We start from the raw sequence: 18,223 nt of genomic DNA, 5'->3' as shown, positions 1-18,223 counted from the left end.
GCGTGAAGTTCCAGCAATTTGCATTAAGGCACGATGTCATGCACCACTTAGCTATAAACTTTGCGGAGCCCAAGACCTTTCCAACGAATGCAAAATTCTCGAAATCGGTTCGTGCGTTCTGGAGTTATATCGTCTGGAAGGAAAACCCGACTTATTTTTATATATATGTAGATAACTTTGTGTGGACAGGGTCGCAAGTTTGAGCCCGCGCTCTGGAAGACTTGATATCGTGCAGCAGCAATGTCTATTTTCACTTGAAAACGTAGATAAAAAATATATTTCCAATTGAAAATAGCCCATTTAGGGCACTGCGGTGAGAAATGGCAATGGGAAATCTCTCACACTATTGTTCTCTGAATGTAGTTTAACTCAGCTCACGGATCTGCTCTAGGGCAGTACTACCCCCTATCTTACATATACATTTACACATGGATATACATATGTAGGAATTCTGGCTTTTATTTCAAGTAGTGATTTTAGTGTAAGAGCATTTTTAATTGGTCTAGAATTGCATTTACATTGGAATATGTAGATGTGTCTTTATAGCTCTGCAAATAAAAATTGTTTTAATATACATACATACATATATATATATATATATATATATATATATATATATTTGATTCTAATTTTATTTGCGAAAACGTTTATCCCGTCGTATATTTCTTCTTCTCCATATAAATACTCCTGTCGAAAGCACGTCTCCGTAGTTTCGAGTCGGCCAAATCGCATGTATTTTGTTTTGGACTGCTGTCGCAGATTGTGCAAATGTTGCATTTTCTGCCTCGTAGAGGTTGCATCTCAAGCCCTTATCAGTTCTCCGTCCAGTAGTGTCAACTCAAACACTGGACTGTAGAATGAGAAGGGATCGAAACACCGTCCCGAAAAACAGAGCAAAGGTGGACCTTTTTTCAAATCCTTCGCTCACTTGGGAATTCTTGAAATCTCATTTGCCTGAGGTATTTTTTGATATCATTTACGGCATTTTCGCATTCTAGATTTGTTTTCTAGTGTACGTGTAATCGAAAAAGGTTAGCTGTTTTTCCATCTCACGTTGTACTTTATCACTTAGATTTTTGTGGTAGTGTGATGTGTACAAACTACAAACGACTAATTGATAAACACTAATATCATGCATATTAAAACTTGAATTTACGTCTAAAATTTGTCAACGTCTAACTATTTCAGTACTAGAACATTCCATGTGTACTCAAAATGCAGAACAATATTTTCCATTTCCTATACATTTTACATTATGCAAGAAGTAGCGCTCTAAATTTCAAAAACTTTTATTTGCCAAAACTAATGTAGTTCACGAATATTTTTGTCTAATGGATAATAGTAACTTCAATATGCCGCTTTTCTAACGATCTGCTTGTTTTTCAATTTGTAACCTAATACACGTAATTGATACAGCAACGTTATGGATGTCATTTTTATATGGCCAGCTATTTTAATTTGAATCGTAAAAGGGAAGTAACACAAACTGGGAGAATTTTAAATATGTAATAATGAGTATGTATCTGTAGGGTCAAAAAAAGAAGTTTGGCATTGTTATAACAATCGTTGCCTGATAATTCCCAAATTGCCATCTTTATATTGGGTAATTTAGCAGTGAAAAACTAATGGTCTTGTTTTAACCCTTTCCACTTGGATGCCGCCGGCAAAATTTATATAAATCTCGGAATTCGCCAGTAAAAAGGGTTAATATAAGATATACTTTATTAGCTATAACAATATCAAGTTCAATTTTAATGTAATTTATGAGAAAAAGTAAAGCTGTACTAAATTATAGTGATATAATTCAGTATAACTTTACTTTTCTCTTTTGCTACGAAAGTGTTTTCCGCAGGAGTGACACAGCAGATTTTGAGTAATTTTCTGATTATCTATTATATAAAAATAAGTCGGGTTTTCCTTCCTGACCGATTTCGACGATTTTGCATTCGTTGGAAAGGTCTCGGACTCCGTGAGATTTATAGCAAAGAAAATTGAAGAAAGATTTCGACAGAAAAACGAAAAACTCTTTTTCTTTTTTCACATACAGCGTCATCTCTGATTCTTAGCATGTACTACAAACTAATATTTTTTGTTTAACTGCTACTCATTTGTTTGACAGCTACTCATTGTTCTCTGCTCAGTTAATTTCATGTGACAAACCGGCATTGTGTTCACTGTGATATTGTGCAAAAAAGTAAAAAAAAATAAGTTATTCGTTTCCTAACATTTCAATTAGAAACCATCAAATCAATCACGTGTATTGTGCAAATTTTTATCCCATTTCAACAGTAGGCAATTTTTTTCCATCTGGTGGTGAAACGAAGTTCGCCCGGTTTGCTAGTTACCAATAAAAATATATTCAAAAATTTGTAATTACACTTTTAAAAATCTATCAATTGCAATAACAAAATAGAAATCTAAATAATTTTAACACTGAGTATTGAATATTGAAGCAATGGTCGACAGACTGAATGTCGTCTAAAGGTGACACTTGTACACACAACTTGTCAAGCAAAGGAGTTTATAGGTATTAGAATTCTTTATAAATATGAAAATGTGGATGGCAAATAATTAAACTGTACTTGAAAGATTTATCTTCAAGATATATAATAAGATATGTATATCTTGCTAGTAAACGTTTTAAGTACTTTCTATGAATATGATTTAATCTTAAGAAACGATCTAAGATTATATCGATAGGTAATTAAACCAAAACAACTGATTAATTTATAATAATTTTTATAATAATAGTAGTAATAATAATGACGATGTACAAGTGCATGTGCGTATAAATCTTAAAATAAAATTAAATAAAAATTAATTTATTTTACTTGATTCCAGTAGTGAATATAATACTGACAATAATTTTCAGCCTATAATTAAACCAAAAAAAAAAGAATCTATTCCTTTGACTTGACACAGTTTAATGGCCTGCTTGAGCACGAATCATTTGCTGCTAACTAATGTTTGCAGTAAATTACACAATTATATAAGAATCTTGATCACAAAAGAATTCTGTTCGAATGAAACCCGTCTAAATTTTTTGCGTGAATGAAAATAAAATTGTAAGGATTTTCAATAGGGCGTAGAGAAAAGGGCCGTCGGGTTTCGTTATTTATGGCGAGCGTCACTGTTATTGTGCTTAAAATTCCAAAATCATGAATTTAAAATGAAATGGCGAGAGGGGAATAGGCCCGTAAACGGCACGTACAAGCTGACGGTGTACACTTGATATGTATATAGGTACATATATTTATGTACACTTAGATTATTGCTCCGTGCTGTATGAGAGGACTTAAATGGATACATACATACATACATACATATATATATATATATATATATATATATATATATATATATGCATTTATATATCTGTGTATATATAGCCACCTAACCCACAAATATATATCCCAGACGTCCACGAAGCACGTATATAACCAAACCTTGCGCGGTTTATATTTATGATATTTTCATACTTTTAGATTATTGAAGATAAATATTTTATAAATTTGCGATATACTGAAGTCTCGAACTATAAAGTATGTTTACTCTAATATACTCAAGTGCAAACTTGCATTTGCCTTATTGCATAAGGGTAGTAAAAATAAATATTATATTTACGGTTATACGCATATTTAGATATAAAGAAATTATTATTGCTATATGTAAAAATTGTTGTTAAATTATATTGGTAGGGCTTTTCCGTGGCCCAGTGGTTAGAACTAAAGGAAAGCTCTTTATTCAGATGGTTTCATGTTCTATACCAGCCTCAGACTGCATGATGTGAATGTGAAGTGAAATTGGTGTTTCAACTGATTATATCTAATTGATATTTTTTCAAGTAAAAATTGCCATCATGGCATTGCTGCATTAATAAAAAAATGCAAAAATTATAATAATAAATTCATCACATAGAGATAGGATATATAAAGAGTAAGGCTTAAAGGTCTGCGGGTAAGAAGGTTTACCACCGATATCTCAAAAACTTGTAAAGCTAGGAATTTTTTAACAACAATATTTGAAAGTACAGGGCAAAAGATGTGTAACCAGCCATTATATTGATTCTTACAACCCTGCAATCAGGAGATAAACTACAATGTTCCTTTCTGACATTGCTGCATTAACAAAAAATGTATCATTATTGCAAAAATTATAATAATAAATTTATCACATAGAGATAGGACAACGATATATATAGGGCATAGCGAGGCTTAAAGGTCCGCGGGTAAGAAGGTCTACCACCGACATCTCAAAACCATCTAAAACTATATTTTCAGGAGCAACAAGATTTGAAAGTACAGTGCAAAAGATGTTTAACCAAACATCACCTTGATTCTTACAACCTTGCAATCAAGAGATAAACGACAATGTTCTTTTTTAGCATTGCTGCATTAACAAAAAATTTATCATTGTTGCAAAAATTATAATAATAAATTCATCACATAGAGATAGGACAACAATATATATGTATATAGAGTAGAGCGGGGTTTAAAGGTCCGCGGGTAAAAAGGTCTACCACCAATATCTCAAAAACATGTAAAGCTAGGAATTTTCAGGAGCAACAATATTTGAAAGTACAGGGCAAAACATGTGTAACCAGCCACTATCTTGATTCTCACGACTTTGTAATAAGGAGATAAACGGCAATGTTTGGAAATCCAAAAAAAAGTATTTTCTTTTATTGTTAGTTTTTTTGTTTGTGAGCATTGATGTTTAGTTTTCGAGACTTTAATTTATTTTTTAGGTATACGTTACTTAATTGTTTTATAAGGTGTATTATTATTTTGAATAATAGATTAGTTAGATTCAAATTTTTTTATATAATCTCTAAATAATAAAAGCTTACATGTAAGTGGGGTAAAAAGAACCAACTTTGCTGGCAAAAGTCTATACAATAAAATAAATTGTGAATAAACAAGTAAATTGTTAAAAAAGCAATTTTACAAAAAATAAATTAAATAAATAGTTATTCTGCTGATACAAAATACCAGATCAAGGTTATATACAGTGCTATCTTTGTAATAAATGTACCAAAAAATTTATATTTAGCATTTGTTGAATAATGTAGCTATTACTTCGTAAAATCCTTTTAAAATTAAAATAAAACATTGCATGAGTTTGCTCCCTGGTTGTTTTATTGTACTCCGTCTTTGGGACAAAAAGGGACAGATGACAAATTTTAGAAATCTTTATAAAATAATAATGTTAAATGATTACAACATATTACTTACCTATCTACTTTCGTTAGATAAAGCGCAAAAATACGTTTAAACTTTTTTTCTGTTTTGAGTGAATAAATTTAGTCTACTAATTTACAGTGTGAGTTAGTTACGAAAATTAATATTGCACGAAACATATCTTACACAACATACCGCATTTAATTAAATTAGATGTAATGAAAATAAATTCATAAAATAATGGAAAATTGTGGTAAATAGTAGTATGCTTTTAGGTAAGCAACATGTATGTTTTTCTCTTAACATTTTCGTTGCGTTATCAATTACCAACTGTCATATGTGGGTTCGGTGAAGTTATACTACGAGAGGGTGGAATACCGGACTACTATATATATATATATATATATATATATATAATTAAATGTGTATGCCTATAGCTCAATATATTACAGATAAATTGAGTACATGAAATGTCCCCGCAGCGTGTTTTTTGTAGGTTTGCGAATGTTGTGCTAGCCGGACCAATTGCGAACTCTTAAATTGATTTCTGCTCGTTCGCAAAGAAAATATCAGCAAGTTAATAAATCACAATCATTGACGCGAAAACACTTGACCGCAGTGCACGTAATGCCTACAATGTGTTTTGGGTCTATAGTAGTCATGAGAAAAATCAGCTTTTTGCGATGGCAATATGCTTAATGGTCAACGTAATTAAGAAATTTCTATTTTGAACTACTATTTGTTAATCAGGAAATATGGTTTAAACTTTAAGAGAGAAAATATTTTTTTTTGAGAAATCGTAATTGGAAAATATACAGTATAATTAGCAGAATGTGCATTTATAGATTGAAGTTTGATTATTAGGCAATTTAAATAAATTAAGGTGACCATACGTTTAGGATTGGCCGAGGCAGTCCTGATTTTCCGCCTTGCGTCCTGGCTTTTTCTAAAATCAGTATTTGTCCCTGTTTTAGGTGTTTTGTCCCGGATTTTTAAAATTGTTTTGATTTCCAATATATTTCAACTAGAAAATTTGAACCCAAAAAATGTGCTTTCACACACAAAATAAGTTTTTAGCTCACCAACACCCCCTTCCTCCGCTCTTACACACAAAAATATGGTCACCTTAATAAATAGGTATTATTTGCTATTACTAGTATATTGTTATTTTATTCGCGATCAATTACTCTTTTTCATGTGTGGACAATATATACAAGATATGTATATTCAATAGTGTCGGCGTATGTGTGTTGCAGCAATGCCCACGAAATGTGGTTATTCACTTGAGATTCTATCTGAGATCTATATTTTCAAAGAAATTAGATATCATGCTGCTAGATATTGAGATGTCCGAATTTGGAATCGAACTCTGGACTATTTTGTGTTAACCTACATTTTTATCCATTATAATTTTAGTTATATAATTTATGATCTGTATGATTACAAAATGATTTTTGGAATTGATTTGCTGTTTTGATAACAAAAAATACAAACCAGTTACAGCAAATATTCTTCAAATAAAACTAATTCTGAAAAGTAAACTACAGCTACATAAATATAATGAAATTTAATAATTTTAGCTTGATTTAAAAATTATTTGATAAAATACTTATTTAAAATGTGGTTTCTTGAGAAAACTTCGAAGGTAGTAATAGACATATTTTACCAAAAAGCTCATTAGCTTTATCTACAAAGTATGAAATGGATTCAAATCATCATAGCAATCTACTAATTGTGCAAAATATTAAGAGCGGATATTGACCATCATCAATGTATAATTTTCATGCTAAAATATCAGAAATTTTGTACATTTGTAATAGTCTTGTGACAATAATGCAACTTACTACGCAAAACTCTAGAAATATTCTGAACTTTTTGAATTTTAAATTGAAATATATTTATTAGCTAAAATTTAATTAATGAACGCTACGATACACGCCAAGAATATTCTCCAAATTTTCCAAAGTTACACTAAATATTTTTCAAATAAAACTAATTCTGAAAAATAAACTACACCTACATAAATATAATGAAATTTAATAACTGTTGCTTGATTTAAAGACTATTTGATAAATTGCCTATTTAAAATGTGTTTTTTTTTTGAGAAAACTGCGAAGGTGGTGATAGACATATTTTACCAAGAAGCTCATTAGCTTTATCTGCAATGTATGAAATGGATTCAAATTGTCATAGCAATCTACTAATTGTGCAAAATATTTAGAGCGGATATTGAATATGATTTTTACACAAACAACCATCAATGTATAATTTACATGCTAAAATATCAGAAATATTGTATACTTGTAATAGTCTTGCAGCAATAATAAAACTTACTACGCCAAACTCTAAAATTACTTTGAACTTTTTTAAATTGATCATTAGGTAAAATTTAATTAACAAACGCTACGGTACACACGAAGGATATATAGAATGACTGAGATATTTAAAAAGTATGTTTTTACCGATCAATTAAATTTGGATCCCATTAATAAATGCCATCATTTTAAAATCTCATTTAATATTGACATCGCATTCATAAAACTTAATAAATTCAATTCTTTGCTATCGGATGTCAAAACACAAATTGAATCTAAATGCCTTCTGTTTTCTCTGCGAATCGACAGAACGAACGTCGACCCGGAATGTATAATTAAATATTTACATTTTCAGAAGCGAGCAAAAATCTGTTATACAATCACTGAATGAAAACTGTATAAATGGGTTTGAGTTGTAGATATGGCTTTCATCAATCAACTCTTACTGAGGGCTGACAAAGGGTTAGCTGAATAATAGTTAAGGATTAGTGCTAAGTTATTGGTAACGAAAAGGGCGAGTGGTGAATGGTTTCTTACTTTTGCTGACAGTCGGTGTTAGAACGTTTTAAATGATCTATGGATTGGACTCAGTAGAAATTGAGGATAATTTATAATAATCCATCTATCAACAGTTGAAGGAAACTAGTAATTGACTTAGTACGAAAATTCTGCTTTGTTTATGTTTTTAATATGCTTTTTTAATGTATTGCCTCGAAATGTTATTCACTTATGAGCGGTACAAACATATTTTGTTATTATATATATATATATATATATATATATATATATAATACTCGCTTTAATATGGAGTTCAACCGACGAGCAAGGATTAAAGTATTTAAACAAGGCTTCCTCGGCTTGTAATTGACCTATATTGTTTATCATAAGTAGTTAAATTCATTACGCAAGCACCCACTTCTTTGATATTAAATCATTTCATTATATTTACCACATTTTATTAACTTCCCGTAAGGTTGGTTATTATAATCGTCCAAAAATCGAAATTGAAATTTTTGCATTTCTTCACGTTTCGAAGGTTTTTGAACATTTTGGCATACCTTAGAAAAAAATTATCTATGTATGTGTGTGTGTGCGTATGTATGGATACAATTTTTCGGCCAGGTTTTCGGGCGCACGGATCAACCGATTTGAAAGATTTAAAAAACATTCGATTCCTATTGATAGGGAGATGTCTAGCCGTTTTGGAGATACGGTGCAAAGGGTGCAGAAAATAGAAATCGAGTTTTAGAGAGAACGGAGCTTACGATTTGAATGATCCAAAAAGCATTCAATTCGTAATGATGGGGACAATTAGTAATTAGTTTTTGGCAAAGGCAAGCCCAGCCATTTCGGATATACGGAGCTAAATGTGCAAAAAATGACAGTTTTTGAGAGAACCAAGCATTCGATTTCAATGATTCAAAAAGCTTTCTGCTTGTATTGACGAAACAATTGCTTTTGGGATTTTTCAAAAATTTCGAAATTAAAAAGTAGTTTCTTTTAATATTTTTTTGTATATCGAAAATAAATCGGATATTAATTTTAATTCTGGCTAAAATTATAAAGCTTATTTATATACTTTGAATAAATAATTTTAACTTTGTAATTCAGTTTATATAATTCTTATAAATATTAGAAATTGTTACAGTATTTATAATAATCTATTTGAAAACATTTAATATTCCTCGAATATTTCGTTACGCTAGGAACTTCCAGCAATTTGCCCTAAGACACGATGCCATACACCACTAGTTTTTGTCACAAGTCGTAGTTTAAAAATGTTAAAACTATAAAAGTATATGGCAATGAATTTTATGCATAGTATGAAAAGTTATTGAATACAGTACGTTTATGAATAAATACCAAATAAATAATAAATTTAATACACAATGTATGATGCTATTATATATACATATACCTCAGTTTTACCAAAAGAACTTTCACGAAACAACAACAGCTTTAACGAGTTTTAATTAGGCTTATACTGGAATTTAATAAGTAAACACAATCGCAATTAACTTTATAAATTAGTAAAAAACATTTCTACTATGTACATCAAAAGTATCTCTATCTTCATATTAAATATAGTGCAACTTCATATCTATTACAACTTTGAGTATAATTACGTTTTTGCATTTGAGGAGCAAAATGTGATTCGCGTAAAATATATTTTCTTCTTCAAAAAATTAATTAACAGTTTGTTCAGTCAAATTGGTAAATGCCCTACTTGCACATACTGAGGTACTCCGATTGAATTCCAATTGTGTACTGTATTCAATATAAAAATTAAATAGACTTGAAAAATTGAAGGATAAGAAAAAAGAAAAAATAATTATAATGAATTAATAAAACTCTGAAGTAAAAAAACAGGTAAAAGTGTTGTGAAAATCCTTACAACTTTGCCGGTCCACTACTTTATTCTCTCAATAACAAAAGGATCGTATAAAACAATTACAACCTAACGACAGTTCTAAACCGTTCGTCGTTAACAGGGCATTTAGCTTAGCCACAGCTAATTTAGGACTTCGTAGCAATTGTTTACGATATACATAAATCAAATTAATTCTAATCTGAATACCATCATAGGCCAAATGGGAGAGCTATCCCATACGCTTATGGCACGCGCCAGTCAGATGAGATGTTCGCATTGAGATAATCAAACGCATTATTATCAGCTAATGGAACGTATTTAAGGCAGAATTAAGCCGAAATTTGAAGGCTTCGGTTCATGTTAAATTAATGTGCTTTAACGCCCTAAACATTGATTCAAAATGCTCGCGGATATTGTATAAAGTAATTAAATGTAATGTGTTATTCAAAGGTGACGATGACTTTGGGGGCTTGGTAATTGATAAAATGAAGTTCGACGACGGGATATACTTCAAGACATATTAAAATTGAAATAATTGATATTTCAAATTTACACTAAAGAGTTTTTAATATACCTAGCTGAAGCAAAGTGATTTTTATTCAAATTATTAACACATTGAATAACTATACGAACTAATTATAAGTGAACATCTTCTTTCTTATATTCTACATATTTGCTTATCTACTTTTTTCAACTTTGCTTCTTTCAGATCTTTGTTCTATATATAAATACATTATATAAAAATAAGTCGGGTTGTCCTTCCTGACGATATAACTCCAGAACGCACGAACCGATTTCGACAATTTTGCATTCGTTGGAAAGGTCTCGGGCTCCGCAAGGTTTATAGCTAAGAAAATTAGTGGCATCGTACCTTAATGCAAATTGCTGGAACTTCACGCACCGTAATTAAAAATTCGAGTAATGACATTAGTGAGAATTATCAAAATTATGCTTTGTTAAGTCAACTAGCAATTCTTGCCGCAAATAATAATGATGTACACGCACTGAATTTCCCCATTCAATCAAAAATTGCTGGCGATTTGGTGACATGCCAATGATTCCGACTGGTCTTCCGTTTGACTTCAAACGATTGCAATTTCCAGTTCGCCTTGCGTTTGCAATAACAAGTCGCAAGACCAATCGCTTAGTGTTTGCGGGATAAAATCATTGTTTTTCATTCAATCAGTATTTTTCTCTAAATCGAGTTGGAGTTTAACACAGCTCAAGGGCCTGCTCTAGGGCAGGACTTCCATTATTATTATAAACATATAAATATGTATATTAGGTTTTAGTTTTTTGCTTACAGTAACATGTTAGTTTGCAGACATAAATTTTCCAAAACAGTAAAAAGTGTAAAAAACCTTATGTTGTTATTAAAACGCAATAGAGCAAGTTCTATAATTTACATAGTAATTTATATAATTTTCATCAAATTCTTATTCTTATTGCCAATGTTATACATACAGCATTGTTTAAATAATTAACGTATATATTACTTCCCTAGTCTCAAAATCTTCATTCACTGAGAGAAAATAAAGCTTCGGGTGTGTTTATCAAACACGGTTCGTGTTATGTTTGTAAATGAAGTCTTGACGAAGCGCGTTAGTCAATTAATGTTTTAATTATTTGCGTTTACTTTAATGATTCGTGATCTTCTCTCGCGATTTCTCCGACGAATACTTATACCTACAAATTATTTTGATGAAATTGTTCAGTAAGTTATATAATTTTTTTATGTTTTTGGCAAAGATGAATGCAGTTTGAAATATCAGAAACATGCGCATGCAGAATGTAATTAAGATAAAAACTTAACTTAGCATTTTAACAAAGTAAATACAAAATTTTTCAATAAAATTTGCCTGTTTCTGCATTATAGAGCAATCTCAAAACCTTAACAACTATGGCTCAAATATTTATTAAACCAGTAAATAAATAATATATATTACTAATTATTTGAGTTTGTTTTTAAAAGGACAAGGGTATGAATATTTATTCTGTTTACATATTTCTTCTACCAATATACTCTCGTGTATAATAACGCATATTTTTTTAAGTTAATTAAATTGTAATTGTAATCTGAATTTATTGATTTTTATAATACTTTATTGCAACACCGTTTACAAGTATTTTCAACTAAATTTCCTCCTCTAATTCCAGAATTTTCGTATTATGTGATCGGAAGTGTGAAGTTTCGAAGTGAGAAACTTGAAAGTTCATCAAGATGAATATTTCTGTTTTAATTGAAATAATTTTGAGTAAAACCTACATCGAAATATAATTTTGTACAGTCTGGAGAATTCTTTAATAAATGTGATTATAATCGGAACGCTTCGGGCGCCAAATGACTACGGTACTACGAAGATTTCCCGCCGTGCGCTATATGTACACATATAACGCGACCGTGTTTGTCTAGTCGCAATTCCAATCAGGGAACAGCGTTCTCTAAAAACGATAAAAAATAGTCCTAGAGCTGAGAATCGTGTCATCTAACTCGGATAATCAAAAGTTCTGTCCAAAAGTCTCTTCATCGTCTAGTATATACTATTTCCCTGAGTTTGGAAATCCTTGAGTTGAAATAAACTGCCATTGTCTACTCCTAATCGCGCTGTTTTTTGAAGTTAATACATTTACTTGTTCATGTTCTTGTTGAAACAAATTAAAAATAATTCATTGATTGATTTCTTGTATTTTCTGTTAATATCTAATAATTTTTCATACATTTGCAATAGTTCAATCATGTTTTCACAATTGTTTTTATTGCAACGTAGCGATTTTGTAGAGTGCCTCTATTGCTTATGACGATATATATGAAAAAGATATAGATATGATAGCCTTAGCAATATTATTAAAATGTCACTAAGAGATTATACATTGACCTTCTCGGAATATTGAAAAAGGTTAAGGCGGCGCGTTCTGAGGTTCGGAACGTAGTCCTTTGTGTCAAGCATATGCAGTATAATGAATTGCTTTTTTTGCTAGATATTTAGAAACTATGGAACGACATAGTGAATTATAAGTTGTTTTATATTAATTTTGAAATCAATATTTTTATAACATAGTAGATAAAAATGTATTGTGTATGTAACATGTTTGTTGTATCTATGAATTTTTCTGAGGTTATTGAATGATTTCAAGAAGTATTATTACTATAAATGTGTTTCTGCTAAATAAATAAATAATTATAAAAATCGATTAAAATTGATTATTTTAGATAGTTATTTTAGATATAGGTTATGTAAACAAGCGTATTTGGATAAAAAATTCAACAAAAAACTTTTTCATTATTTTAAACATTTGAAAAATAATTAATTTTAAGTGAAAATTAATAAATGTTTATGATGCCAAAAAGATATAATTTCAAAAATAAAGAACCAACATTTGAAGAGGGATGGGATGCTCAAAAATGGGACTGAATTTGAAAATTTTTATAAGCTGATCAATTTATCTTTCTTTTTGCTTCAAAATGTTTTACTTTTTAATGTTTCAAACATTTACTTTCTTGGCTCAATTTAATTTTTTTCACCTGTATCTCAAATATTAGCATGATTGCTTTACAAATTCTAGCAGTTACGCTATCTTTCTAACTAGGCAAACGATTGGATTTCCATAAGATTCAATTTTAAAAGTATTCATGCATTTGTTTGCTCGGTCCGTTGTCCCCTCCGTGTTATATGTCATTTAAAGTTCATCTCGGCATAGATATGGCGTGGAACTTCATCGAGCGCGTTGAACCGCCGAGGGCGGCCTAGGGCGATATCGAATACGGTGGAGACGCCGCGTGCAAGTATTGGCTTTGCTCGTGTCTAATGTCAAGTGTCTTATATTATAAAGCGGACCGTTGGAATTAATTACATAAGAAAGGTTTCGAAAATATTACTTTGGGAAAATTCAATTCGAATTTATGTTCCCTTCTGTTATAAATGTCAGCCAGTGTTACGTGCCGCGGGCTGGAGCTAATAGCGGAGTTATAATTTACAACGTACAGATTAACGCATGATTACTGTCGACAAACAATGTATTTTAATTAAGTTATATTCTATGACATTACAATCCGTATAACAAACAGGAGTAAAGTTTCATTGAATATACAATGGGGCCTATTGTGTACAGGTACATGAATACAGGCAGATCCAAAAATATACATATGTACGCACATATATACCTACTTATATACACACACCTATATATACACACACACACACACACATATATATATATATATATATATATATATGTATATACGTATATTTAGAATGTATATATAATCAATGTAGATGATTGTCATTATATATATACATAAGACTCCAACATATATGTATATGCTTATATATACACAGACACACACATATACATATATATATATATATATATATATATATATATATATATACACAAATATGTATATTATATATATATCTACAATTATATAAATATATATATATATATATATATATACATGTGTGTGTGTGTATTTACATATAAATTTATACATGTGTTAATTTATGCATATTTGTGTATATATGTATATTTGTATACATGGTTAATTTATATGTCATTTAACTTATGGTATTCATTAACATAATAAATTTCTATAATAATTGCTACTAAAAAAGCTTCATAAGTATACTAATTAAAAGTTGTAAAAAGAACTATATATTATCTACAATGCTTAAACTGTATATTACAGAAGGGCTATGGAATTCAAATAATATATGAATGTTAGGAATACTACAAAAAATAATAATAAAATACTACTATTCGTATCTATATATACGTATACATGTATATACATTATATATACATATAGATATAAATATATATATGTATATATATATGTATATATATATATGTATATATATATATATATATATACATGTATATGAACTTATACACAAATAGATATCTCGAAGTATTATGTATGTTTGGGAGTATTAATATTTCATACATAATACATATTTTCCATATACAAGCATACCTATTCCGTACAATACGCTACATTTGCAAAATACACTTCTATATTCCTATAGAGGTAGGGACTACTTGCGAAGATTATTTGTGTATATGTGTGCAGTGTTCTTGAATCGTGCGTGTGTTCGTGCATGTCCAGAACCGAAAGTCACTCACATATATATAAGTCCTCTTGTTGCACTTTTTAACATGGTCGCGGTAAAACAACCCGCGGCACAAGACATCAAACCGACGACGATCAAATCCCGCCAACCCCTTGAGAGGGAGAAATTTTGTCAGTTGATTTGACCGAAGAAGAAACTTCGTAGAGACGGACAGTCGCTCTGTTAGCGAGCTTTTTGAGTTGATGTCGCAGGCCGGTCACGGTTTCAACTGAATTCACAGCATTCGGATCTGTGTTTTTATAGCGGCGGCGCGAACTAGAGGGTGCTACAGCCAAGCGAGATGCATGAACCCCCAGGGGTGTGACAAACGTCGTCCCGTAAGAGGGGATGCCGGCCGAAAGACGCGCGGCGCACCCCGTATATCGGCCGAATTCGATATTAGCGAAATTTACTTTGTCGACGATGGAAATATTTACATATTAAGCAAAGATTAGCAAAATATTTTATACTGTAGATTGTTTGGATTCTAAATAAAAATATTAAATTTAAACCAAATTTTCGTTCCAATCGTTACAAACTACGCTTACGAAACATTTTACATACGATGTAGACGAAAATAATCTTTCACTTAGAATTGTATTAGTAAATTATGAAGAAGGCTTTACGCCGTATACAATTATAAGCATAGCTTTTATTTCCATATTATTTTTTCTAAGATCTTATTGTATTCCGCCGTTCTTCCAAATGCCGTTTCGACATTTTGCTCCCAAGTTCCGGTAACGCTGTGGGATTTCGGGAGGTAGTTTAGTGCACTTACACGTTTGTAATGGACACTCACACAATTGTACATTGGGCATAATCATAACGTGCGCAGGCTCCCCGTGGTCCAGCCATAGTGCGCATACTCGCATCCTAAGGGTTGGTTCACATGGTCAACTTTATTTATAAATTTTAATTACAGTTAATATCATATTTGTATTAATATATTTGTCAGTATCCTAAATTTTAATAGAACCTCGGTTTACGAAAGGATTCGATATAATTTGATTTTAAAAACTACTGAATACATATATTGTCAACTGTATATATGAAATACTTAATAATTGTATGTATTTTATTCTACTAGTAACTTAATATGTATGCAATATAAACAATCAATTTTAAAACCACGATAGCACAGTATTATTTTGTTCAAGTTTCAGTTATGTGATCCAAGCTTTAAGAATGCTCGAGTACAATATGACTTTACTCTTTCTTATAACGTACGGCGACAAGGAAGTCACAGTTTGTTTGCACAGGATCTACTTTCAACAAAAAAGGACAACTACAAACTCAATTGGCCATGAAGCTAATCTTTATATCACTTCATCGTGAACAGAGTATAAACATCACGTAACCGTAAACCGACTAATGTCAATATTTTAAAATAATATATTAGCCAACAATAACATACTCTCTCACCACACACATATATATATATATATTATATATATATATATATATATATATATATAAAATCTTCAGATTTTTGCATGATTATAGTTGTATTATTTATTTTATACGTTCATCATTTACTAAGTTCTAATAAACTGTATGATTTAAACATTAACCAAATAAATATATATATATATATATATATATATATATATACATATATATATATTGATGAGTTATTTAGAATCGGGCAGTAACACCAAGTAAAAAAAAACTAAAGTAGTTTACGTTTCGGTCTCCATCGAGACCGTCATTCAGTGGAAAAACTAAAAGATTCTATATTTCTATATTATGAAAATTTTTATATATCTTCACGTTTCAGAGGTTTCTGAATATTTTGGCATACCTTAGAAAAAATGGATGTATGTGTGTGTGTGTGTGTGTGTGTAGTATGTATGTGTGTGCGGATACAAATTTTCGTCGACGATTTCGGAAACACCAATCAAGTGATTTGAATAATTCAAAAAGCATTCGATTCGTATTGATAAGGAGACGTGCTGATTAGTTTTTGGCGAAGGAAGGTCTAGCCGTTCCGAAGATACGGGGCAAAAAATGCGAAAAATCGTAACTCAGTTTTTAAGAGAATGGAGCGTCCGATTTTAATAATTCAAAAAAACATTGACAAGATGAAAAATGGATCAAATTTTCATGAAAGCAGGTCTAACGGTTTCGGAGATATAGTAAAGAAAGTAAAAAAAAATGCCATTTGGCGGTGAAGAATGATCATTAGACATACGCACGTAAAATTATCAGATATTTTATAGAGATTTTAAAAATAAGTATAAATTTTGTTTACATTCCTATGGGTTCCTTACCAATGTTTATCCGTTAGACGGCGACGCGGCGCTTACGCACTTTGACATTACGTCTCTACCCAGTTAAAGCAGTACGATTGCTTTGAAAAAAAGTTCAGAATTTCCAAAATATGTCAAAATAAAGAAAACATCTTTTTCGAAGAATTTTTTTTTAAAAAGTAATTTTTTGTCATATTTATAGTTTTTCAAAAATCTAATTTTTTCAAAGTTATATTTTTTCAAAAACGTTAGTCTTTTTAAAAAAATAATATTTTTTGGTACGGGAAGTTTCAGCAATTTGCCTTAAGGCACGATGCTATGCGCCCCACTAGTTTCGATTGTAAGTTTACCATCATTGATATAGAGCAAAGATGCTTGAAGTTTACACACCTGTGTTTCAGCGTATCCCTCCCTCAAAGCATTCGCGCACGCTTGCTTGGCTTTTCCAAAGAGAGCTGTATATTTCATTATGAATATCTTCATGCCCGTATAGCATTATGCCTAATTTAATCGGATAAATGTAAATATATATATATAATATATATATATATATATATATATAATGAAGGAAAGGTCTTTTGCAAATCATTCTTTTTATTACATAAATACATATTACAATATATCATTTAAAAATTTATTGTGCGCCATCTGTCAATGCAATGCATCACAGCAGTAAAACAAAAGAGTGTTAAATAACAATCAATATGTAAGCATAGTTTATTTTTGATACACATTTCTCAATTATATTTTTACATTTTTAAAGTTCTATTTTTATATAACATAATAATAATTGTTGATTCGGACGATGTTCTCAAGTAAGTTTCAATTCTTAATAACTAGTCAAAAACTGTTGACGTTTTTGGTTAGAAAATAAAATGGTTATTAGTTTCATTAGTTTTTTGCATTAATTATAATTGACGAGTATACTCGTATATATATATATATATAATTTTGCATTATATATATATATATATATATATATAAATTCAAGACTATT

This window comes from Ctenocephalides felis, unplaced genomic scaffold (genome assembly GCF_003426905.1).
Source record: "Ctenocephalides felis isolate EL2017-DRISC unplaced genomic scaffold, ASM342690v1 CF-g0.4_SCAFFOLD_01886, whole genome shotgun sequence".
Taxonomy (NCBI): domain Eukaryota; kingdom Metazoa; phylum Arthropoda; class Insecta; order Siphonaptera; family Pulicidae; genus Ctenocephalides; species Ctenocephalides felis.
Note: the sequence above shows the minus strand (reverse complement) of the source record.